The 24,710-nt window shown below is 42.5% G+C and overlaps 1 non-coding gene across 1 annotated transcript; it reads left to right on the plus strand.

The window, feature by feature from the left end:
• The first annotated feature begins 389 nt into the window (after positions 1–389).
• On the plus strand, positions 390–462 carry TRNAT-UGU (transfer RNA threonine (anticodon UGU)). The gene has a single exon. It is a non-coding gene; the product is annotated as a tRNA-Thr (tRNA).
• The last annotated feature ends 24,248 nt before the right edge of the window (positions 463–24,710 follow it).

Raw genomic sequence — 24,710 nt, forward strand, 5'->3', positions numbered from 1 at the left:
GCAGGGCGGCGGGCGGGATCCCCCGGGGAACGGGGACAAACAGAGCGGCGGGCTGGATCCCACGGAGAGAGGGCACAAACGGGACGGCGGGCGGGGTGCCGGGGGAGAGGGCACAAACAGGGCAGCGGGCGGGGCGCCGGGGGAGAGGGCACAAGCGGGGCGGCAGGCGGCTCCCGCCGAGTTCCGGCAGTTCCTGGGCGGGCAGGAGCGGCTCCAGGCGGGCCGCGGGCTCCCCCCGGCGGCCGCGGCGGGCAGGCCGCTGTGCAGGGCGGGCCCTCAGGGGCCAGCGGAGGGCGGAGCCGGCGGCTCGGGGCCCTGGGCGCCCGGCAGGGGGCGGCGGGGAGGGCCTGGACAGGTCTTAGACACAACCGAAATAATTGTAGAACGGCGGCTCCATAGCTCAGTGGTTAGAGCACTGGTCTTGTAAACCAGGGGTCGCGAGTTCGATCCTCGCTGGGGCCTTAGGGTTTTGTTTTATCTTTTTTTTTTTCCAGTCGTGCACCCACGACTAACGAGCCTGATTTTGGGTATTTTGGTGGTGGCGGACCAGTGCATGCGTGCAGGCTCCGGGGGCTTCCTCTTAAAGGAAACGCTTTGGAAACAAACGCTTTCTGTAAAACCTGAATGTTAACATTACCAGCGGCCGCCAAATTAACTCATGGCTGTGCTTCGTGCCGGCAGGGGAGTGGGGGGGGAACAATAACCTCTTTGGGAAGCAGCGTGGGAATGGCTGAGTAAATATTTGCACAGCTCGCGTCACAATTTTCCTGATGGCAGCTTTGGCAAAATACTGTTAGGGATTTAAAACGAACAAATTGCCCCTGAGTGGAGAATAAGCTGGACAGGATTATCTGAATCTTCACAGCTTGTCAGGCAAGCCAGGCTGTTGGGTTTATTTCTGTGCTGGAGACTGGACAGCGGAAATATAATGATTCTTTGCCCCTTCCACCGCCCTTTTTACGTTATAGAAAGAGCTAGAAAGCCCCACACAAATCGCCTTGAGCGCAACGCTTCAAAGATACGCATTTGGGTTTTTTTCAGATCCCTTGTCAGGGGGGCGTTTGGTTTCCAGCACTGCAAGCACAGGAGCAATCGTTAACGCCATCAAAGAGGGCAATTAATACGCGCGCTCCGCTGAGGGGGAAGGCGCAGGCCCGCAGCCCATGCGGGGCTCGGCCCAGGCCAGGCGGGGCTGCTCGGCCCGTGCGGGGTTCGGCCCGTGCGGGGCTCGGCTCAGCCCATGTGGGGTTCGGCCCGTGCGGAGCTCGGCTCAGCCCGTGTGGGAGGTTCGGCCCAGGCGGGGCCCCGGCCCGTGCGGGGCTGCCGAGCCCGGGCAGCAGCCGCAGGCTGCGCCTCAGCGCGCCGCAGGTGTGGCGAAGACGCGTGGGCTGCCTTCGTAGCTTGCAGCCCGTGTTATGCCCGAACAGCTCCTATCACAGCTTCTCTCCAGCTTCCTTCCTCTGCTGAGCGGAGATCAAAGCTGTGAGGAGAGGAAGGGGCTATTTCCCCTTATGACTGGAGTTGTGCTATGCCACGAGGCACACATTTGAATTCGTAGTGCTTTGGGGTACATACACGTAAGAGTTTGCATGGAATGACTCCTTGTTTGTTACTGCCTCCCCACCCCATCTGGGAAAACAGTGCTCGATCCTAATCTCGGTTTTACCACCTGACTGCCATCCTACACGATTCCTTGGTTCAGCAGTCTTCCCAGAGTCCTTGTGACAGATCCATGGAGGTGGTGCTAAAACCCATTCCTTGGGAAGATGTGTTCTCTCCGGGGGCTCTGGTCGGGGCTGGGTACAGCGTTCCTGCGCTGGCACGGAGCCTAGTCTCGCCAGGACCAGCCAGGGCACCAGAGGATCCCTGGGATGGTACAGATGGCCTGCAGAAGTCACACGTGTGTTCAGAGGGCTGCGTGGACTGCTTCGTCTCCCGCAGGATCCTCTAGAACGAACATGCCGGAGCTCCTCAAGCGCTGGTGCCGGCACAGCCCAGGGCGTCAGTCGGTGTCCGGCTGCAGGGCTGCAGCCGCGGCCGGGAAGAGCGTGCACCAAGGCTCGGCTGCAGAACTCCCCACTACGAACAGGGCTCAGCTATTCCCGTTCGCTGGAGCTACACGTGTGAGCTGCCACGGGTGCTTTCCGGGATGCTCGCTGTGTCCTGCGGGGTGGGGCCGAGCCCCGTGCCAGCACTCGAGCGGCGCTGCCCCCACCGGGCTGCCCCGTGGAGCCCCGGGGCTCCGGGCCCCGCGTTACATAAGCCGCGGAGCGCGGCCGATGCCGCCGGAGGCCTCCAGGGGGAGAGCCAGCCCCTAGGAACGGGAGGGCGGGAGGAAGGGAGCGGAGCCGGTTGCTCCGAGCGGGAGGGTGACCCCGGCCCGAGCCATGGTGCCGGGCATGGCCTGCCCGCAGCGCTGAGCGCGCCCCGGGGGCTCGGGCGCGGCCGCCGTCAATGCCGAGTTTTCATTTCTGGAGGTGTTTCTTCACAATTAACCAGGCCCTATTTTAACGTAGCGCATTAAGAGTCCTGGCGGTAGTACCGCTGCCCCATGTGCTGCGCAGAGCCGGAGCCGCGCTCCTTGCCGCGGCGGACCGGGCTGCAGCGCTCCGCTCCAGCCTTCCCCTGGGACCCGGCACTGAGCCATCGGTGCCACCTCTCCTGCCTCCAGAGCATCCGCACACAGGCATGAGTGGAAAGCAGGAGATACGCCCTGGCCTTCCTCCGAGCTGGTCTTCCCTGCCTTCTCCATCCTCCAAGGGACACCTATATGCCATTCCCTGATCCCACCCAAGGAGTGAGCCCAAAATTTCCTTCATCCTCTACATGTGGTGTCGTCTGCACTTCATTTCTAGCTATGAAGGAAGCTTTATTAGTAGCTGTTGCTACTGAAGGTGAGAAATGTGTCAAAGCTTTGCTCAAAAACAATGAGGTGACCTTCACTAGGTCCAGTGATGCAGTCATTACTGATGTCAATAGGAAATATCTGTATGTTTTGTTTCTCCAAGCTGTGGTGAGGAGCCTGGGTAGTATTAATTGTGTTTCCATTTTGGACTGCTAGCTGAGCCCCTGAGAATTACCGTGGTGTCTGGAAAGACAGATACTTTGTCATTGCTGCAAGGCCTTCTGAACTCAACGAAGATATTTCTCCTTGTTATGTTTTTTTCCAGGAAATTTATACCCATCTGCTCAGTTCAACAGCAGGAGGCCTTAGACAAGAAGAGACTGTTTGCTTCATGAATCTACTATTTTTCTTTCCAGATATGTGAAAAAAAAAAGGATACATCATTTTACTGCAGTGTGATATCATTTTTTGATAATGAGAATAGGGAATCAAAGTCAATGGCCAGTGAAACTGGTTTTGTCAAAATGGCATATAATGAAATATAAACACATTCAGTATTCCACATGCTTTGATATTGTGCAGATGCTGCCAAAACAGCATGAATTTCTAAAGATCCCAAACAACCTTTCTCATACCCAACTTCAAGCACTTTCTAAACCCAAGATTAGTAAAGAATGTTTCTGTTTGTTTTGTCAGAAAAGAACTAAAGAAATTCCCACTAATGTTTATGTATTTTCTGCAAGTGCTTTAGTTTCATATCAGAATTTGGATTTGTGCCAGTGAGGTAAAGCAAAAAATGAAAGTTCAGGGGTTTTTTTTGTGACCTAATGCAAATACAACCATGAAGAAGGTCTTCAATGAGCAGTAAAAAATGTTTATTTCTACTAACCTAAGGTGTTAACAGTAACAACGAAAGGAAAAATGTGTTTGTCTTCTAAAAAGAAAATGTTTAGTTAGACATTGCTCTATTGAATTGTCTTCTAGTTGCTAAAAGAACACAAGTTGTGCTGCTCCTGGTCAGGTTCTTCCATGATGTTCCACACTGATGCCTAACCTCCCATCTCTACAAATTTAACAGCCCTGTTACTTTGTGTAGAGTTCCTTTCACAGCGTGTCATTAACAAATTTTCAGGAGCTGTTTGAAGGTCAGTAGAAAGAAGTCTACACACCACAATCACCAAGTACAATATTGATCCAGTATGGTATATCCTGACCTCCAGACTGAGCTGTTTCCTTGAGCCTTTTCCTCCTTGTCTGCCAAGGAATTTCTCCCTTTTAAAAGGAAGTAACTAAAATAGTTCCTTAGTTGTTCAAGATGAGACTCAGGCCAAATTCATCCCCAGATGAAGAGAGCTAAATGCAGCAGGGCTTTGAATGCTGATTCAAGACCATCTTTACAAGGGAGTAACATTAAATAAATCTGTGCTTACTGGTGTTCTTGGCAAGAGGCTGTATTTCTCAGCCACTGAGCTATGGATGGAGAGACAACTGATGAACCCACCTGGCTTCTAGTACAGACATTATTTACTGCTATGTTAGCACATGAAGAAGGATGCTTAAAAATAATGGGAGCCTCTCTGGTAATGAAAAAATGCAGGTGAATTAAACCATTCACTCTTTGCCAGGGCAGTGACTGTTGGGTTTTAAAGAAAAACAGTGTTTTCTGTATTTTCAGGAAGTCTTTCCTAACACTTGAAGAATAGGAGAAAACAGAAATGTCTTGTTGCTACGTCCCAGAATATTTAACTGACTGCACAAGATGTGATACTAACCTTGATTATACTTTAATATTGGTGTTTGTCTTTAGATTTTCATGATGCACTTCACCAGAGAGATGTTGTCTTAAGATAAAACATGGCCTTTTTCCCTGCAGTTTATAATCTAATGATGGAAACACTGGGTTCTGGCAGCACAGAATATAGGCATGATACAATAGGTTTGAATGTCAAGAAATGCATACAGCAGTAGAAGGGATGGTCCTTTAAAAATCTAGGGTGTGTGTGTAATTTATTATGACTTGAGAATATCTGAAAAAAAACTTGAGTTTAGAAAGGATGAAGCACTGTTGATTTAGAATCTATGTGTGTTATGTATAGACAAAAAAAGTCTCTCCTGACCTCACTAAACTTAATGGACTCTTCAGATTATTGCAGTATTTCTGGCTTTTAGGTGATAAAAAATTAGCATACAAGTAGAATTATTCTTAGGGATAAGTTGAGGTTCAAATATAATTTAGCAGGCTCTCTTGCCTGCTTCTCTTGGACTGGTTCTCTAAATGTATTCTGGTTCAGCTTACCTTAATATGAACATAAATTAATTTAGAGATTGTAAATGAAGAACCTTTACTTTAAAATAAGTAACTTCAACTTCTGTTTGAAGCAGAGAGGCTGCTCTGCTGACAACAGAGGTGTCAGAACAGTACCTAATGCTCCATGTATCTGACTGCCAATCTGCATATATCTGATTACCTCAGACAGTACATAGTACATAGGCTTCTCAAAAGTAAAGCATATTTGTTCCTTCTGAAGATAAACACAGGACTTGTTCCTGCTGGTCACCAAGTTACAGACTATTTTTGGACAAGAGTGCTGTTGCTTGCAATCCCCTGCTGTGTTTGTGAGACTTGTTAATGACCATGGTGCCTGCACATGTAAACAGGCACAAATTGCAATATGTTTGTTCCCTGCTGACAAGAGGTTATGAACACATCTGCTCATTCCTGCCACAGAAAGAACCTTAATCCATATCAAAAGCCATTTCTAATAGAAATTAGTACAGAGCAAAACCACAAGGATGAGTATTTCTCACTGCATATAGCAGCTGTATAGAGATATCACTACCAATATGCTATATTTTGTTTGATTGAAAAAACACAAAATTGAAAACTCATAAAGTTGAACTATGCAATTATATGACTGTAAATATGACCACATTCTTCTGAAGAGTCCTCAAGGCAAGAAGATTAATGGGTTTTTAAAGTATTTTATTTGCAAATTTGCATCCAGCTATCATTCTGTTTTATTTGTAGTACAACTTCTTCACTGCTTTTTGATAATTACCCAGTTAAATGGTAAATGTTTTTAGTGAGTTAAGAAAGAGTTTTGCTTTCTGGTACAGAGAACCTTTAGTAACAAACCCTTCAGCCAGCAGGCTGCTAAGAAAAATTTGAGAACGCTCTCCCTGCTTCTTTTATGTGTTGAACATATAGGAGTTTTCCTATTATTTTTATAACTTCCCTTAAATTCAATGAGTTTCCTATGCTCTGCAGATCCATTGTCCTGTGAAACTGATAGAAATGCTGGTATATTTTGGTCCTCTTTCAATGAATAATAGGCCTTATTCAGTGTTAAACTTTATAAATGGCAGTCACAGTGCACATGCAGCAGATCTCCAGGGCAATCAGATGTGTGTGTGTGCCAGCAGACTGTTCACTTCACCTTGCAAAAAAGGGCTGTTTGAGTCTACTCGATTTTTTAAAACTCCTAGTCTGGATTTATTGGGGGAAATAAAAAGCTTGTTCAGATGTTATAATTAGCTGCTTAATAACTGCAGGCTTCTTACCAGCAGGACAGCAGGAACAGAACTGGAAAATGCTGTCATGACTATTCTAAAATCATTTGCTTGTCCCTGGAAGACTTTTCTGTTGAGTGCTAGTCTGAGCAGTGTGTCTTTGCTGCCTTCTCTGTGTAGTTAGAGGGAAAATGTGTCTGTTCAAGAATTTCTTCCTCATATTTAATCTAAGCAACACCCTCTTATAGCTTCAAGCCATTACCCCTTGTCCTGTAAAAAGTCCCCCTTCAGCCTTCTTGTAAGACCATTTATGTACTGAAGGGTACAATAAAGTGTCCCCAGGCTGAACAACCCCAACTCCCAGCTTGTAAAGCTTTTCAAAATGTTACCTGTGAGATTATTATATTTGCAGTGCTAACATAAGTAACCCACATTCCAAGTTCTGAGCAGCAGAGAAGAAATCTCAACGTGAGGCCAAGTCTGGACCTGATAGAAACAGTGGAGATAAACCCTTGACCTTAGAATCAGGGATTTTTAATGCCTAGTTTTCAATGTGATTGTCACTTCTCTGTCCCATTCTGCATAGCTTGCTTGGCATGCTCAATTCCCCTCCAGGCAGTTGGTGGAAAAGCAGACAGCTGAACATTACAGGTGCCCCTCATAAACTGGGGGTGTTGCAGTGCAGAGCCTCATGAAGCAGGGACAGGCTGTGTTCCAGCTGTGCTTCAGGGCTGGGGGAAGCTTGCTGTGCAGCTGTGCAGAGGAATTAGTGACTGCATGCAAGCACAGTAGCATCAATCATGAAGAATCAATTCTTGCTCCTCCCCTCAGAGCTGCAAAGTGCCAGGGGCCAGCTGCCCTCAGAGAGAGTTGATAAACACATCTGAGGAAATGTCAGGCTGGTTCAGGCAAACCCAATACTCCTAAACCACTACTGACAGAAGCCTGTATCTCATCCAGCCCTCAGTGATGCTGCTGTAACAGCTGAAAACCTCTGATCCAGCATGTCTTTTATCCATTCTTCCATCCTGCCCTGGGCTTTCCACACATCCTTGCTCTCTTGGCTTCATGCTGCTTTGACCCTTCATTTGCATTCATCTCTTACTGTTCTAATCTGCTATTTAAAAGCCAGGCTTTAATTTGTGCCTCTTGTTTGCTTTATCCCACCACAATAGCCATTAGTTATGCTTTTTCAGTACACTCTCACAGACAAGTACAATTTTTTTTTAAGCGCCCCTCCCAAAAGTAAATAGATTTTCCTGTGATGATTTTTCAGTTTCCTTTTTTCTTCAAGACATTTATATTCCACTATTCCAGCATTTTCAATGCCATTTAATATTCAGCTTGGCTTTTCTGCTTCCTCAGGGTTTCAATTTCCTTTTGGCTAAGAAAGAGAAACTAGGTGAAGATGTAATGCAGCTGGACAATTAGCCACTAAAAATAGTTTGCTAAAGGTCTGGGCAATACAGAGACAACTATAAATATCAGATTTGCGGATGATGTGGATTCAGGCTGAGTAGTGTGCTTAATCCTCAGTACTCTGCTGAACAAGTCACTAAGGCTGCATTTTAATAAACACTCCTAAACCAGATATAGTCTCCTGCTATCTGTAATCCCCAAACTTTCAGTTGCCCACCACAGCCTACAGAATTTAAATTAGAAATAAAATCCTAAAATAAGATTTTCTCTATTATTCTGTCTTATAAAAATGATATAATATTTTCTCAAGTCAAAATGACATCAGCATCAGTTATGTAATGGTAGTTGAATTAGAGTGTAGTAAAATTAAAGTCCAGCCCTTGGTAACTAGGATCAGAGATGGGTTTTGTTTGGCTGTGCCTCTTGGTTAATTCCGCTCAAACGAAGGCCATGACAATTCACTTACCCTTGGTGCTCTGTGGCAGCATGCTCAGTCAGCATTTTACCCACACACACCTCAGAGCTCCACCGACATCCCCCTGAGGGAAGGCTGGCTGTGTGCTGGGCAAAGGCTTCAGCATTCAGCTCACACCGTGACAAATCCATCGGTGCATGTGTAAACATTGCAGGGATAGAGCTGCACTGACACCAAATGTCAGTGAAGTGCAAGGCTGAGAGCAGGAACAAGACTAACAGCGGGAATTACACTGCAATTGTACTATAGTTCTACACAAGCTTGATCTTTAAGGGTAAGTTAAAAGTTACTGCCTTCTAGCTTGTGACATCAGGGTGGAAAGTGACAAATTTCTGTTCTACACACAGTGTTCATCTTTGGTTATCACATGCCCTGAATTTCTGAGACGTGGTTTTGTCAAAGATGCAGATGATTTCTAAAATTGTTTGGATTCCTAAAGATCTCTAATAAAAATAATTTATTTAGTGAAAATGTTGGTTGGGTTTTTTTTCCTAAAGCAAGTTTATTTTATGTTTCTTAATTAATTAATTACCTTGTCATGCACAATCATTCCTGCTTCACTTAATATTGCATCTCAAATTCCTCTAATGTTTAGGTGTGCCCAAAAAAAACCCACCCCAATATCGCTTAGAACATTTATTTACCTCCACTTTCTGATCTTACAGTGTGAAATCATGTTTTCTAATCCTAGCCAAGAGATTTTGTCCTGAAAGAAGCATGAAGTTTCTGATATATCAGAGTTAGCACCAAAGAATTCTGTGACAGGAACGAGTGATAGTAAGAAAAGAGGGAAACAAAACCTTGCAGTGTGTTTGCCCAAACCAGTTGTTTTTTTCCCTGAGGCTTCCAAAGCCCCATAACAATGCAAGATGCCTCCTAATGCAAAGATCAGACCTATTATCTTGATAAGGCTTACCTATTGAAAAATTACTGAAGGATTTAATTACAGTGATTGTTAGCTGCATTCCAGATTATTGTCTGTGACAATAAAATTATTATCAGTTAATCTTTAAAAAGTCAGTCAATTAATTAGTTCAGGAGAACTATTCAAAACACTGTCCTTGATGTTATTAGAATTAAATTCCTAACATACATAGCCTGCATTTCAAACTTAAATTCTAGAGTAGCTCCACACAAATTGGCAAATGCCAGGACCTTGCAGTATCATAAAAAGTAGACCAGAGCCCTCTTGCCCTAAAGTTGGTGAAAGAGTTCATTGTAGTTTTTGCCAGTCACAGGAGGCAACTGAGGTTGGGTGGACAAAGAGGAGGTGCTAGAAAGCAATGACTGATGAATCTCTTGCATCCAGACATCAGACACACATTCACACTAACACATTTCTGAGCTGCATGTCCTCCCTAATGAGGTCTCAGCAGTGGTGTCATCAGCAGTGAGCTCTGTGGTGCCTCAGGGGCTGCATCTCTCTATTGCCTTGACATCCAGTCAGGACATAGCACAGTGGAAAAAAGCTACCTGTCACCTTTATCAGCTTAGTCTGTGGTACAAGCACTCATGAGCTGTTTATACATCAGCACTTCTGTCTGTCATTGCTATCAACAAATGAGGGGGAAAACACCAGAGAAGGTTTCTTCAAAATTCTAGACATGGACAGAAGCAGAGTCTAATTTTTCCCTTTTCCCCTGACCTCTTGACTGCTTTCTGCTATCTTTCTGCTGAGCTACTGCCTCTTCTGATGCAGTTCCATTCTATCTAAGAATCACTTTAGCAGGACAATAACCTGGCATAGAAATTTTAGACTCCTGTCATTATTATTCTTCCCCTCTGAGCCCCACAGAACCGATTCTATTTTATGTAAAGTTGTTTTGGTAATGTAAGTGGTACTGCTTTGGTGAGGGATGCAGAAGCAGGTTTGGTACAACACCTTGCTGTTGACTCAGATGTAGTGAGTATTGGCTGTAGTTTGAACCCATGATGAAGATTCCTCTTTTCCCTGCTTTTCATCTTCATCAAGCTAAGAGCAGGAATCTAAGAAGCCAAAGATGTCAGAATACTTATTCTTTGGCAGGGGACCTTGGAATCTTAGAATCATAGAATATGCTGAGATGGAAGAGACCCATCAGGGCCATCAAGTCCAACTCCTGGCCCTGCACAGGACACCCCAAGAGTCACACCATGTGTCTGAGAGCATTATCCAAATGCTTCGTGAACTCTGTCAGGCTGGTGCTGTGACCACTTCTCTGGGGATCCTGTTCCAGTGCCCAACCATGCTCTGGATGAAACACTTTTTCCAGATATCCAACCTAAACTTCCCCCAGCTCAGGTTCATGCTGTTTCCTTGAGTCCTTCACTGGCCCCACCACAGAGATTCATATCTGCTCCTGTTTTTGCCTCATGAGGAAGTTCTAGACTGCAGTGGGGTCTGCCCTCAGTCTCCTCCAGCCTGAACAGACCAAATGACCTCAACTGCTCTTCACACAGCTTCCCCTCAAGGTCCTTCACCATCCTCATGGCCCTCCTTTGGATGCTCTCCAATAACTTAATGTCTTCTTATATTGTGGTGTCCAAAATTGCACAGAGGACTTGAGGCAGGTATCTGCCATGACACTTTTGTCTTAACTCATTGTTAATTACAGGCACACTTCCTTTGTTGTTTGCTTGAGGATGAAATCTTGTCCCTTTTTTGGAATGTCCCCTGTAGACAAGCCCTTAGGTGACTCTTGTTAATAACCTAATTTCTGTGACTCCACAAAAGCCCCAAGCAGAACCTGCAGATCAATTTCTACTTGAAGTTAGAACTGATAAGGTAAATTATAATTAAAATTCTCCTGAGGGAGAGATGACTCTTGAATAGTTGAGTAGCTGTCCCTGACCTTGCTTATTGGAAGAAAATGACCCATATGAAAGCTGATAGAAAAGGAAGCATTTTAGTCACAGAATATTTATTATTAAAGATGTAGTTTTATTTCATGGTAAGAATAGAACCTACAATTTGATCTCTTGCTTTTAAAGAGGAGAAAAGAAACAATCTTAACTGCTTTTATCATTAAAATACTATTATTAGTATAACAATAAAAAAGCTTAGAAAAGTCTAAGAAAAATACATAAAAATATGTATTTTTATGAACTATATCCGGATGTAATACAGGGCTTAGGCACATGTGAGCCAATCCAATGTGATCCAATTGACTATGGCAGCCTGTCAGCTGAAGTTACTATAGAAGACTGCATGTATGCCTCAATTGCTCAGATAATTGCTCAGTTCATGTATGTCAGTTGATGAAGATCACTAACCTAGGAATATAGTAAGTAACTTACTGATATTCTGTGTAAACAAATGTGCATCTATTTTTAAACAAATATACATGTGCAAAATAATGCATGTTGTGTATTCCAAAAATCCCTTCATTCTTACCAAGCTATTTATTTTATTGTAATTTCATATATATCGAAATTTTGGACTTGTAGTTAATGTCCTGAAAGTATCAACTCACTGTGGGTTTGTATAAATATATTATTGTACAATCTGTGAATTGGTGAATATTTTGATAAAATTGCAGCTACTTCAAATTCTGGACTGCAAAGACCAGCTGGGTGAACTTACATCAGCATGTGCCTCTGCCATCTGGGACTGAGTGACATTCATCACAGGGCTGGTACAACCTAATGGAATTTGTTTGCTGTACCTCAAGGACATGAGGCAGGTATTTGTGTCCTCCCTTTCTACTGAAGAAATGTTGAAAAAGATGCTTTTGAGAGAGGTATTTTTTTTCCACCTGCCAGAGTCATAGGATCTTCAGGCCAAAGGGTACCAGGAAAGAGAAACTCAAGCACAGGCAGATTCCACAGTGATGTAGCACAATCCCCATCACTCTTTCCTAGGAACAGTTTGGTTTACAGATGGGATAAAACTGCTGATTGCATTGACAGTCACTGACAACCAGGGTCACTGGAAGAGAGTCGTGGCTGCTTCCCTCTACCCTGACAGCTCCAGTCCCATGCACAGGCAGAGAGCTGGAACTGGCTTGGTGGCTGCTCTGCAGAGATGTCTCATTGCTTCCAGATGAACCCTCTGCCTCGAGCTTTCCTGGCTCCGCCGGTGATAAGCGCAGATAAGGTCGGGCACATTTCCTCTGCACAGGGCTGCTCCGGTGCCTGCAGGAAATCAGCCCTTCCCATCACAGGTGTGCTGAGAACAAGAAGGGTTTCAATATTTCAAACTGGAACTGAGAATTGACTATTCTTGAAGCGGGCATTTTCTACAGCTGGCAGGGTTATTTTATGGTGATATAATAAAAACCATATTCCCTGTGTTAGTTTGTGGAGGAGGTTGTCTGAGACTGCCACAATTTCAATAAACTGAACATCCATTTTCTTTACTTACCTTCTTCCACCCAAAAAGGCAAATTATTCTGAAAAGCCAAGTTATTCACTTGGAAAGAACTTAGCTTGGTTTATCACACTTAATTTTGATAAATACAAGCTGGCTGTTTCTTATCATGTTTATGTCCCTAGATGCTTATACACAGAATGTTTCACATTTTGTTGTGGTATCATTCCAGGTGTTAAACATGGATTGACTAGCCTACAATTTTCCATCTTTTCTTTTTCTTTCCCTGTAGGAGACCACTATAATCATTCTGATCAGCCATCTGTGTGTCTTCAAAGTAGTTCAGATTGTTTCAATTATTCCTTAATCTTGCAAGGTGGATTTCAGCAGGGTCCATTATCATGCACACATGTCGCAACTAAATATCTGCTATCTGTTCTCTCTAGCTGGTGTTCCACACCACTGAAATGTGTTAAGAATCTGATCACAAATACTCTTTTTATGAAGGCTCAGGCACTGAACACTTTGTTCTTTTACATTGCTTCATAAATTTTTCACTATTCCTCCTTAAGACCAGTGAAATGTTCTCGGTCTTTTATCCTGACTGTATTTATAAAAGTTTTCTCACTTTCTTTTATGTCCTTTGCTGGTTACATCTCATTTTATGCCTCAGATTTTCTGATGTTATCTGCAAATCACTTTATGTTCAGTGTGCATTTGTGTTTCCATTTTTAAACAGTTAATTTCTGATTTTGAGGTCATTAGTAAGCTATTGATGTTCTTGATATAGAGCATTTACAATATATCTTATCTCTCCTCTGCAGAGGAATAACCTGTGATTCTTTCAATACAGAACACTGCTATATTCTATTCCAAAAATGGCAAAAGAGTACTTCAATATCGTCTGAACCCTTTTTTCCAATTTTATTTTATAAAACAGAAATTGTAGCAAATCTATCCAGATTCAGAAGAATGTGGATTTTGACAGACTTCATACAGGACTAAAATAAGGTTTCATCAAACTTTTTGCAGCAAAGTGCTATTTTAATAATAGTGCTTCAAAAATGTACAACATCCGCAGGAACAGGGGAAGGAGGAAATAAAAACACTCTGAATATATCTAACATGAGCAGAACACCAGATAATGCTCCATTACAATAATGCTACTGAAGACTTACTGACAATAGATATCTGGCAGAGAAAGCCCTTCTTGCCTTCTGCTGGATAAAATTGCATGTGGGAGATCCATATCAAGGAAGAATCACTCTGCCCTAAGGCATTTCCACGGGGAATGCAGATCATTAGGACTGTGGTACCAGATGGCAGAACTGTAAAACCTCTTCTAAATGCCCCAGTTATCCCTGAGAGTCTGCCAGGCCAGAGTTATGCCTGAATTGAGTACCGTTTTTCTGGACAAAAAGGGTTGTGAACAAAAAGGGTTCTGGACAAAAAGGGTTAGCTAAGGTGGTGAATTTTCTTATGTGAGGAGGTCCAACTAAGAGCAAATCAGACAATGAGAACTGTCAAAATAGTGGTAGATGCTTTTTTTAAGAAAGAGTAGAGCTTAGGCCCAGTGAAGTATATCTGATTTTTACATAATCATTATGTGTGGAATTCTTTAATTCCTAATTTGGGTAGACTGTAACTCTAACATGCTATCATCTGTGTTATATTGTTATTCTGGAGGTTTGCTCTACTTCTGAACTCAACCACAGTGATGAAGCAGTCACAGGCTCTGCCCCACAATGGACCCTGTGTTTTAATTTGGTGTGGCAGAGTGTTTGTTGGGTTATTTGCTTTCCCTTGGGTATGTGGGGCCCACAGTCCAGTTGTCCTCAGCCCTGAGAGCTGTGCTGACTCGCCAGCTAGGCCAAGGCCATGCTCACACAGAACATCTCTACTCTCACCTTCATAGATACTCTGATTAATAATCGTATCTTTAAAAGGCTGGAAGTTTCATTAGGTTTTAGACATCTTTATAAAAGGTCCTTTAAATTAAAACCATTTTGCCAATAGATATAGTACATGAGAAAGACAGCTCTAAAGGCATCCCGTGGCCAAAACCTGCAAAATCACCTCTAAGTTTTGCTGTTTCATTTAAGAGAACTTTTAACTCTAATAATAGTCTTCAACAAATTAGAGCCCTCCAACTCCTTTGGCTAATTTCAGAAGTTTTTCTAAGACTGATTTCCCTGAGGATTTTCTTCTCACCACTCTGCCACTTCCAATTCTTTGGATGGTTACAGCTGATAAGCATCATTAGCAAATCAGTAGAGTTTGGCAGTCTGTCTTCATTTTCCTGCTAGGGCAGCATTATGCTGTCACCAATAGTCCATCAGTTTTCTCAGATTTCACAGCAGACACCGAGGCACAGCTCTGATCTCTTCTAAATGAATTATGTGATCCAGCTGGATCCATTCTTCTTGGAAGAGCAGATCCTATGGCTCATTTTGGTGACTGGGGGGGAGGTGAACACCACCAACTCTGCTGATGCTCTGTCAGTCCTGGCACTGACAGAAGAAATTAAAATATATGTGGGCACTTTTGCTGTGCAGCTTGGCAGGGCAGGATGGGGTTAAGAGCCCAGGGCAGTGCACTCTGGAAAGCTCTGGCAATGGAGGGCAGAACACTCTGAGCAGGCTCCAATGGCTTAGTTCTCCTTTCAGGCTCTACACGGTACGTGAGCCAAATGCTGGGCTCTTCTGATGTAATCAGAAGTATAGAGTAACAAACCTAAGTAAGCTTATAGCCATATGGAGAGTTGATAAAGTCAGACCAAGTATATTGGTTTATACAGATGGCTCAGACTGTCAGGAGAACACTGCATGACTGACAGAAAGCAAATGATATTCTTCTCACAGAGAATCAGTTGTTTGATAAAAAATAAATACTTCAAAACCACACAATATTCCCCACAGTGAATATATTATGTGTCTATCATTAGCTAAAAAGAACCTAATTTAACAACTGAAAATACTTGTACAAGTGAGATATGAGCAGTAAGTGTTAATGTTACTGATGTTCAATTCTGCTAATTCTCAGATTAGTTATATGCTGTGGCTTGTATCTCTAAAAATACAGAAGAGGTGTTCTCAGTCAGCTTGATGAGATGATGGTACATAGCTTCACGTAACTCCAACAGACATTCCAGAACAGGATGTGTTTGAGGTGTGCTTTGCTGAGATGCTGGCTGAGCCGGAGGAACCTGCAATTCCTGCCTCTTCTTCCGTGGTGCTCCTGCCTCCCATCAAGGTTTCCAGCCTTCATCCAGCACCAGCAGCAGGGACAGCTCCTCTGATAGTGATGGCTCATCGGACAGCTCCGAGGAGGAGCAGTTCCTGAGCTCCAGGAGCAGGTACTGCATCTGGCACGGTGAGCTGGGGATGGCCAGTGGGTCCTTCTGGAGCTTGGTGGCCTCGGGGTTGGGGCTCGAAGCCATGGACTGTCCAGCTGTGTAAGAGTGACTGTCAGCTGCCAAGCGCTCCAAAATTATTTGGTTTCAAGAAAAGCCCAAAGAAATTGGTGCTGTGCAGGCTTTCAGGCTGGTCCTTCCTGCTAGGACACAAGAGTTGGTTTCCAATGGCAGAAATTTTCTACCTGCACTTGGGAGGTGTCTCAACAGCTGGACCTGGGGACACGGCTTGGGTATGATGGTGGTGATGTTGGGTTGATGTTGGACTCCGTGGTCTTGAAGGTCACTTCCAACCCAGATGATTCTGTGATTCTGTGACTCATGTTATGATAGATATGGTCACTTCTGAGGGCATTTGGTTTTTATTCAGGCACTCAGCTTTGTGGATGCATGTGAGGCAAACTGACATGTGACAGCTCATGATGTGGTGTGTTTTAACTTTGAACCAGCTGTGTCAGCCCACTGCTCAAAGCAGTTGAAAATATCAGACTGCCTAATAGCTTAGTCCAGATGGGACTCAGATGAGTTTCTTAGAACCATTGGCATCTCAGTTGAAAAAAAAAACCTTGCGGATAATCAGAAAATGATGGAAAGGTCAAATTGAAAAATAAATGCAGGAAGAAATTTGAAGCCTTTTGCATTTCTCTGACTGTAGTGTGTTTACTTTTCTGAGCTACCTCAGATTGGTTGGTCTTTTTTTTATTATACTGCACCCCAACTCTACTATGTGTTAAAATACTTAGCTAAAACAATATATATATTTAGATATGAAAGTTATTACACTGTAAATGCATAAGAAAAATACCAAGGCTGCATGCAGAAAGATTCTGCCTGATTGCCAGGGTTACACATTGTGGAAGGAAAGCTAAATTGGGGATTAATATGAGAGCAATGTGAGCATAGAGAGTAAGATATTGAATGAAATGGAAAGGACAATTACATAAACTTGGAAGATACTACATTACTGAAAACACTCATTATGCCTGAGTTTTGTTCTAGGTCACTATCTTCAGCTTATGCTGAAGCTGGTCAGGGTCATCTGATTCTGTGACTATTATCAGTCTTGATTTAAGTAATACAAAGTTCCACTGCTCTTGATAAATTTCTGATTTTGTAGATTCTTGACTTTGCTCTTAGTTATGCTTGATTACTTTCTTGGAGACATTAGCTATGGCTGTGAATACAGTTTAGTGCAATGCTGTCAATTTTTTTGTGTGCCTCTGCCAAAAGCTGCACTGTGCTGATACTAAAATGCTTTTCCCTGGCTCCAGACAGTCTCCACTCTCTGAGTGGGCACTTGGAACTAATTGTGATGGTGCCCTGATATCCCTGCACTGCAACTGAGGATTAGCAAAGTCAAGGCAAAGGGTTTAGGCATGGTTAAATACAATGTGCAGAATATGCCACATTATAATGTTTCCAATAAAAATGTTGGAGTGTGGGTATCCACTGGCTATTGAAAGTCAGCTGCAGCAGACATGAACAGAGTGTATTCTGGCTCTTCCTGACTGGAGCCATCAGCTCTCCACAGATCTGTGTTACTCATCATGGATAGAGCTCCTGAAAATAAGGTTCCCAGGCTGTGCAAGTGGTACCTAATGGAACCATAACAGCTCTGTTAAACCTACAGGCACTTAATTGTATGACTGAGATGTATTCAGTATTGTATGTACTACTTCCTTGTTCACAAATTTCAAAATCCACTTGTGCTTGTAAACGTCCATATAATGAGTTTAAATCTGATGCCCATTGCTGCTATTCAACTTGATTCCTTGCTGTCATGTGCAAAGGGAAAGAAACAAGAAATAGTGACTGACCTCAAAAATATCCTTATTTATTTGTATATGAACCCTGTACCTACTTAGTTATCACTAAATTTCACAGGCAAAGAAATAAGAATACTTCAAATGCAATTTGTTACTTGAAAGAACTAAACCTCTTAGGATTATCTCACTGGGTTGGCTGTCCCTTGCTTTAGAATCTCTGATTTTTCTTTTAGAGCTGATTTTTCTTTTCAGTTTATAGCTGTTAGATGATTAGCCTTGATCACTTTAGAAAGCAGCGTGAGACTTTTCACCACAAAGCCTCTCTCCAAGATTTTAGTTCTTTTTTATTTATAATAAAAGCTGGTAAGAACTGCAGTTGAACGGAAGGAAGAAAAATGATGAGAATATAAATAAAATAAAAATTGATTCTTTAGATTTTCTTTGCAGCAGAAGTTCAAAACAATTTTGATAGAGCATTTAAAGACAAAAACATAAAGCTGGGGGAAAAGGTTCCAATCATTGCTTTCATTGTTAAAGGCCCAGCACTCCACCCCATAAAGGAAATGCTAAAAAATCTCCTCCAATAGGGACAGTTAGTACCTGACATCTTTATATGTTCACAGTAGTAATAATATCTAATATCTTTGTTTTATTTGTTGTGGGAAAATGTTACTTCCCAGTACTTTATCTTTCACACTTTAATATTTGAAAATGGAATAAAATATTTTATTTCTCTTTTGCAAATCAGACTAAAAAGCCTACACTATCCACATTAAAATTGCAACTGTTTACTTGGCTTTTCCTACCCCCTTCAGCATGAATTAGGTGAAACAAGCTTGCTGGGTTGGATTTCTGTGAGGTATCACTAGATAAACAAGGTCAGGTATGATTAGCTTTTGACTAAGATGCAGTTAAAGAGAATGTAGGACACTGCTGAAACTTTACTAATGTTGTGGCTTTTTTCTCATCAGCTAGTATCAACTTTCCAGAATACTGGAGAATACACTCCACAAGCCACCAGAATATTGAGGTCAGTAATGGCAGGCTCCAGATGAGCACAAAGACTTCCCTAAGAGCAGAGCATCCATTTGATGCATAGGCCCATTTCTAATTTCTGTAATTCTATCTTGCTTGTCTGCACTTCCCACTATTTCAACGGATCACAGTGTTGTTTTCCCTACCATGTAACACCTTGTGGAGGGGCAATGTGAGCTCTTAAATGGGCTGCTGCTTTTCATCTCTGTGGGAGCATCATACTAGTTAGATGAAGTTACTTGTGAATTTATGGACTGCACTGGAATCCTTTGGGAGTGTAAAGTTCTCAAACATTATAAACATTTTTGTTTATAATGTTTGAGTCTGATCTCTGATGTAGTTGTGATTATTTACAAGAAATATCTACAAAATAATATTTCTCTGAATTAGTCTTTGCTCTTAGTTTGAGCTTATTAAAATAGTACTTATTAAAAAAACCCCTATTTCTAGAATTTCTAGGCTTTATAGATATCCTAGGGTGATATCAGTTTGCACCTCTGCAGTTTCTAACACTCTTGTGGTTCCTCCTCTTGAATTCCCCTACTTCTCCAGCCTCTGCTAAAACTGCATGCAGGAGACCTTCAAACAAATTACTGACCAGATCTCTTGAGGCAATGTGTCTGGGCTTTTTGGGTTTATGATTTTTTTTTCCTTAGGTTTATCCCAAAAGATGAATGACTCTCCTATTTTTCATTTTTCTAGAGGCTGACTATAGTCTGTATTGTATCCTGGTGGGATGAATGGTGGAAGAAATGTGCTGCACAGTGCAAGATACCAATATTTTCTCTGCTGGTTTTTAGACACACCTAAGCTGATGGAAGCAAACAATACTTTTCCCTTCCAGTGACCTCCATCCCCTATCCCCTTATTGGCACTGGGCCTCTTCCTTGGCAGCATGTCGGCTGAGCTGCTCGGTGGCTGCGAGCAGCTCCAGGCACCCGGGCACTGAGAGCCCTGTATGGCCTCCCAAAGAGCCTGCACATATCCTGCCCAACCCAGCTGCTGTAGAGCTGTGATTTTCAATACTGTCAGCAAATGATGGAAAGTACTTATTGACTGAGAGAGTTAAATGTTCCAAACCTCTACAAGCTGTTCAAAACCAACTTCTGACTGCTACTGCTCTGAGTGTGGAAGTCTCACCAACATGAGTGAAGTCCATGAGCCTGTGAAACAGCACTAAGCCTTATAAGGGAACTTGTGTATTTCTATGTAGACCAAAGTAGCCTAGAATATTTTCTGGAGATGAATCCATAGCCCAGTGTCCCATCTGTATTAATGTGCACCAGGAGCTGAAGCCATTTTCCTGTGCATTTTGTGCAGAGTGTTAAGGAAGCTCAGCCAGTGCAAGCAGCTGGGCTGGAGTGAACTACTGGCCATCCAAAAGATTTAAGTTGCTTTAAATAGACTTGCGGGAATCTGAAATACTTTAATTGCCTAGCTTGAAGCAAAGCTTTTGCTGTGTCTGGATTATTTAAATTCTCCTCACATCCTCTGGAGCAAAACATAATGATAACATTTCCTTCTACCCCACTAACTTTACATAATTATTAAACAAAGGTTTTTGCACATGTGCCCAGGTTTAAAGCATGGTGTCAGGACTGCCTGTGCACCATAGAGGATCTGGTCACTAGAGTAAATAGGAAATGAAGAGTCAGGATTACATACATAGTTTATGAATAAGCAATATGTGGAAAACAATTACTCTTGTGAAAGAGTAGGTGGTTCATTACATTTTAAAGTTAAAGAATTTGAAAGTATCCATTAGCTACAGCATGGTAGGTTTGTCCTGGCCTTGAACAAGGGTAATGGTGAGGTGGAACTGTCCTTGCTGTGAGGAAGGCACCAATGTATTTGATAGACGTTATGTAACAACTCTCTCCACCCCAACCTTGTTTGGCTATTTCAGTGACCTTGTTGAGATCCCACCTCAGTTGCTTTTGTCCTTACCATGATTTGAACTGGAGCTGCCTGATGTTTGCCTGATACAGGAAAGGGTTGGATGGGCTCTCATTGGCCCAGATTCATGCTCCCAGTGTCTGAGCTCGCAGTAAAGCACACACTGCCCTGCATTTCCTGCTCCCAAATGCGGGCTGCTGGATTCAGCAGCAGGCAAACATGGATGAGGAGCTCTTTGTCTGGGCATTAAGAGGTCTTACAGGCCCCAATCTACCCAATTTGGGGTCTCACTCATCCCACCAACAGCCCATGTCAGCTGTGATGACACAGCCCTGCTCTGCTCAGCCATGGGTCCTGGTGGGCCAGGGCTGCTCCTGTCCCCATGTCCTGCCTCTGTCCGGGGCAGTGGGATCAGCCCTGGCTGCCAGGCTCTGCCCTCTGCCCCAGGACACCCCACAGCACAGGGAGATGTCAGCTGGGGCTGCACCCCACTCTCTGCTGTCAGCCCCACCTCCACCTCACAATGGGTTTTCTTTAAAAAATGTGAAATGCAACTGGGTTTTGCTTTTTACCAGAAAGGTGAGCATAGAGCCCATTTGGGAATATTCTTTCACTCATTACATGCAGAGAGATCTCCCTCTAGGATGGAAAAACTGCTTGTCCTGTGGGGCTGGTCCCAGTCTTAATTTGTGTATCTGTATAAAATATGTCAATGTGTTATTTCAAAACCCCCAACCCAGACCATTCCTCCATATATTTTTACTTCAGTGATCTTTAATTTAAGTTTTTACTAAGTTTATGACATCTGCAAAAGTTTGAACTTTTAATCCCCAAGGGGCATCCTGGAGTGAGACATGTCGGGCTCCTGCTGTCAGTGGGGAAACAGCTGGAGTTACTGATTGTCTTGGTCTTTTTTGCAGCTTTTTTGGTGGCATTTTATCCCATTTTATCCGTTATTGAGACCTAGGTATTTCCTAGAATTTTTCTCAATGTCCCAGAGTTGTGTTATGTTAACAGAATTTAAAAAATAGAGCAGCTAACTGCTTTTCATACAGCTATAAAACCAAATGTAGCTATAGAAGGGATGAATAGGACTCACATTCAGCTGATGCTTGCATATTGATTGACCATAAAGAAATAAAATTTTATATGCACTTGCAACAACAGGCAAACATGAAAAAAGGCTTCTTAGATTTCCTATGTTTATTACTCTTCAGCCAAGATTTTTAGAATATGCAATGGCTATGTGCAAGATACAGCAAGTGGGCTTTGTGATTATCATTAATCCTCTTGAAAGCTGGACATTTGCAGTGTCCATGATTAAAAACTCTCAGTGTTGTTCTGTCTATTATGTTCTGTTTCTCAAAATGGCAGAGGTTCACAGAATTAATATAAAGAAAGCAGTCAAACATCTGCTGGTCTGATGCAAACTGGGACCAATAAGTCCTTCCCACACAGAAGCAGCCATCCCCATTTCTCACAATTCTGCCCAAAATTCAGAGACTTGGGTTTTTCAGTGGCAAGGGGAGCTAGAACCAGCAGCAGCCACTCACTTGCCTGACCCATCCGTTTTGTTCATCATTCAGTGGGAAAAAAATTAAAATGGCATTGTAAAGACCTGGTTAATGCATTTATTGATCTCAGATACCTGAAAGCATCCAGGGCATGTGCAGCTTCTGTGTGAGTGTGAGTTCATCAAAGTGCTAGTTGTTCATCTGGAAACTGGCATGGGTCTCAGCTTTGTGTCTGTGTGTGCACACGTGCACATTGCATCTGCAGTGGTGTATGTGCAGCTGATTAAGCATTTGCCAACATTTCTCAATTCTGAGATTATTGATTTGGGCCCATGAAGAATAAAGAGGTAAATCATGGTTTAAAAGCCTCAGTGTAGTGTGCACTGCTTAAAACGGCCCTCTCACTGTTTGTTCATTTGACGTAACACTGATAGAAATTCTCAAACATGATCTGTTACAGAGAGCACTATTAGGTGTATCACTATAAAAGGTAGATTTCTCATGCTAAATTTTCATTCAAATTTATTTAAAAGGCCTGAAAATTTCAATGCTTCTGCATATGTATTAACTTTTAAGAATCAGATCAGAATTCTGTCTGGCCGTTCTGACTTAGTGCATTGAATGACTAATAGGATGAAAGTGAGAAAATCTGGGCTTTCATCCACATTTTGTTGGTTGTTTGTCTGATTTTTTAAAATCTCTGTGTGCCTTAGTTTCTCCATCTCTAAAAAGAGGAACATTTCACTTGTCCATATTTGTAAAGTATTTTATTACATCAACTAAATTTGGTCCGTCGATGGAAAGTTTTATTTAACATCTCTTGTTTGCTGCCTGCTGCTCATGGACATTTGGGTAATGGAATAATCAGATGCAGATGCACTGGTGCATTTGTGAGATTATTTCTGTGCTAGAGCTAATTAAAAACCCTCAAAATATTTCTGAATATGTTGATGTTGTAAAATTTAACAAAGGACTAAAATCTCAAGAATGTTAATAGCAAATCTTGAGGAATTTTAAAAGTTAAATATGTATGATAAAATTGACTGGCTTTGCACCTCAGTTTCTTTGCCTGCAGAATGGGATTAAAGAAATTAATGGCTTCTCTATTAAGCAGTGAGAATTCAATCATATGTCAAAGATGTAAAAAAGTTTATAATCATCTATTTGGGTTTTTTTAAAGTCACAATAAGATGGCAGTAAGGAACTGAGACTTCCTTTAAAAAAAGTGGCTTCAAATGCATGCATATTTACAAAACTATTATTGGCTTCTCCAGGTGATTTGTTCCCCTTGATATCCATGGCAGAAATTAGATAGACTGTTCTGGAAATATGCTCAGATTATTTTTCTGATGAATTTAAATCTAGTGATGTTGGTTTTTGGAATTCATGTGGGTAACAGTTGGCAGCACTCAGACAGATTTATGGACCCTGACAACACCCAGATGTATACTAGGAGCAGCAGAGGCTGCAAGTGAATATAAATGAAAGTCAGAGGACACAGTTCATGAAAGCAATTGAAGATATTTGGATGAAAATCCAGTGACCTTCCTGCCATTGGTTCCTTTAGACAGGGGCAGACATCTGTCCATGCCTCCTGCCACCTTGCTGCGTGTCTCACAAACAAGTGTTGGGCTGTAGAAATGGAAGTGTCAGGGAATTTCAACCCAATCCATTTAGGAGTTACCTCATGGGGCATGTGCATTTTATTACAGTTAGTTTCATGTAGTGATAATGAGCAGCCATGTGGCATTGCAACCTACTCTTTATTTAGAGCATAAAACAGCTTTATTCCTGCAAGGGCAGAGCCAAATGTTTTACAGGGAAGCAGTCTGCACATTTCAAATGAGTTGTTTCTATAATTCTAGCACTTTATAGTAAGAACTGAATAGCATAATTATAGGTAAGGAAGTGGTGGTGTTGGGAGGAGATGATGGAAGTGTTTTTCAGCAAACAAGCAGAGCAGAGAGCTTGCATTCTCCTGCTGCTGGAGCACCACAATGTCTCTCAAAGCCATTGAAGGAAACCTTCAAAACTTATACAATGAACATATCCCGGACAAAAGCATGTAGCATAAAATGGAGTTTGAGTGTGCCTGGCCCATAATTAGCTTAAGAGATGTGGACAGGAGTCCTCTGACTGGAGCTCAAGGCTGGCAGATGGCTGCAGCCCTCTGCAGAGTAAGTAGCTCTGAATAGATTACTCTGGAAAATGAAATAAAAATCAGTAAGAAGTACAGAGATACAGGGTTTTTTCCTTTTTTGAATTTTTTTCCTTTTTTTTTTTTTTTTTTGCTACAGCAATTTTGGGTAAATTGATAAGATAGCTACTGAGCTGTTTTTTCTTCTTTTCATACTAAGGAAAATTTGAGGAAGGCTGTTCTGTGGGCCTGCACAGGGGCTATGAGGTCTTGTCTTGTGTCCAGTAAGAAATATTTTAACAATCACTTGCTCCTGAACAATGTATAGAAGGGGTTTTTGTTTTTTTGATAGTACATATTTATATGGAGACCATGAAACTAGAAACTGTTATTTGGATGCATCTCAAGATATG

Source organism: Zonotrichia leucophrys, chromosome 5 (genome assembly GCF_028769735.1).
Source record: "Zonotrichia leucophrys gambelii isolate GWCS_2022_RI chromosome 5, RI_Zleu_2.0, whole genome shotgun sequence".
Taxonomy (NCBI): domain Eukaryota; kingdom Metazoa; phylum Chordata; class Aves; order Passeriformes; family Passerellidae; genus Zonotrichia; species Zonotrichia leucophrys.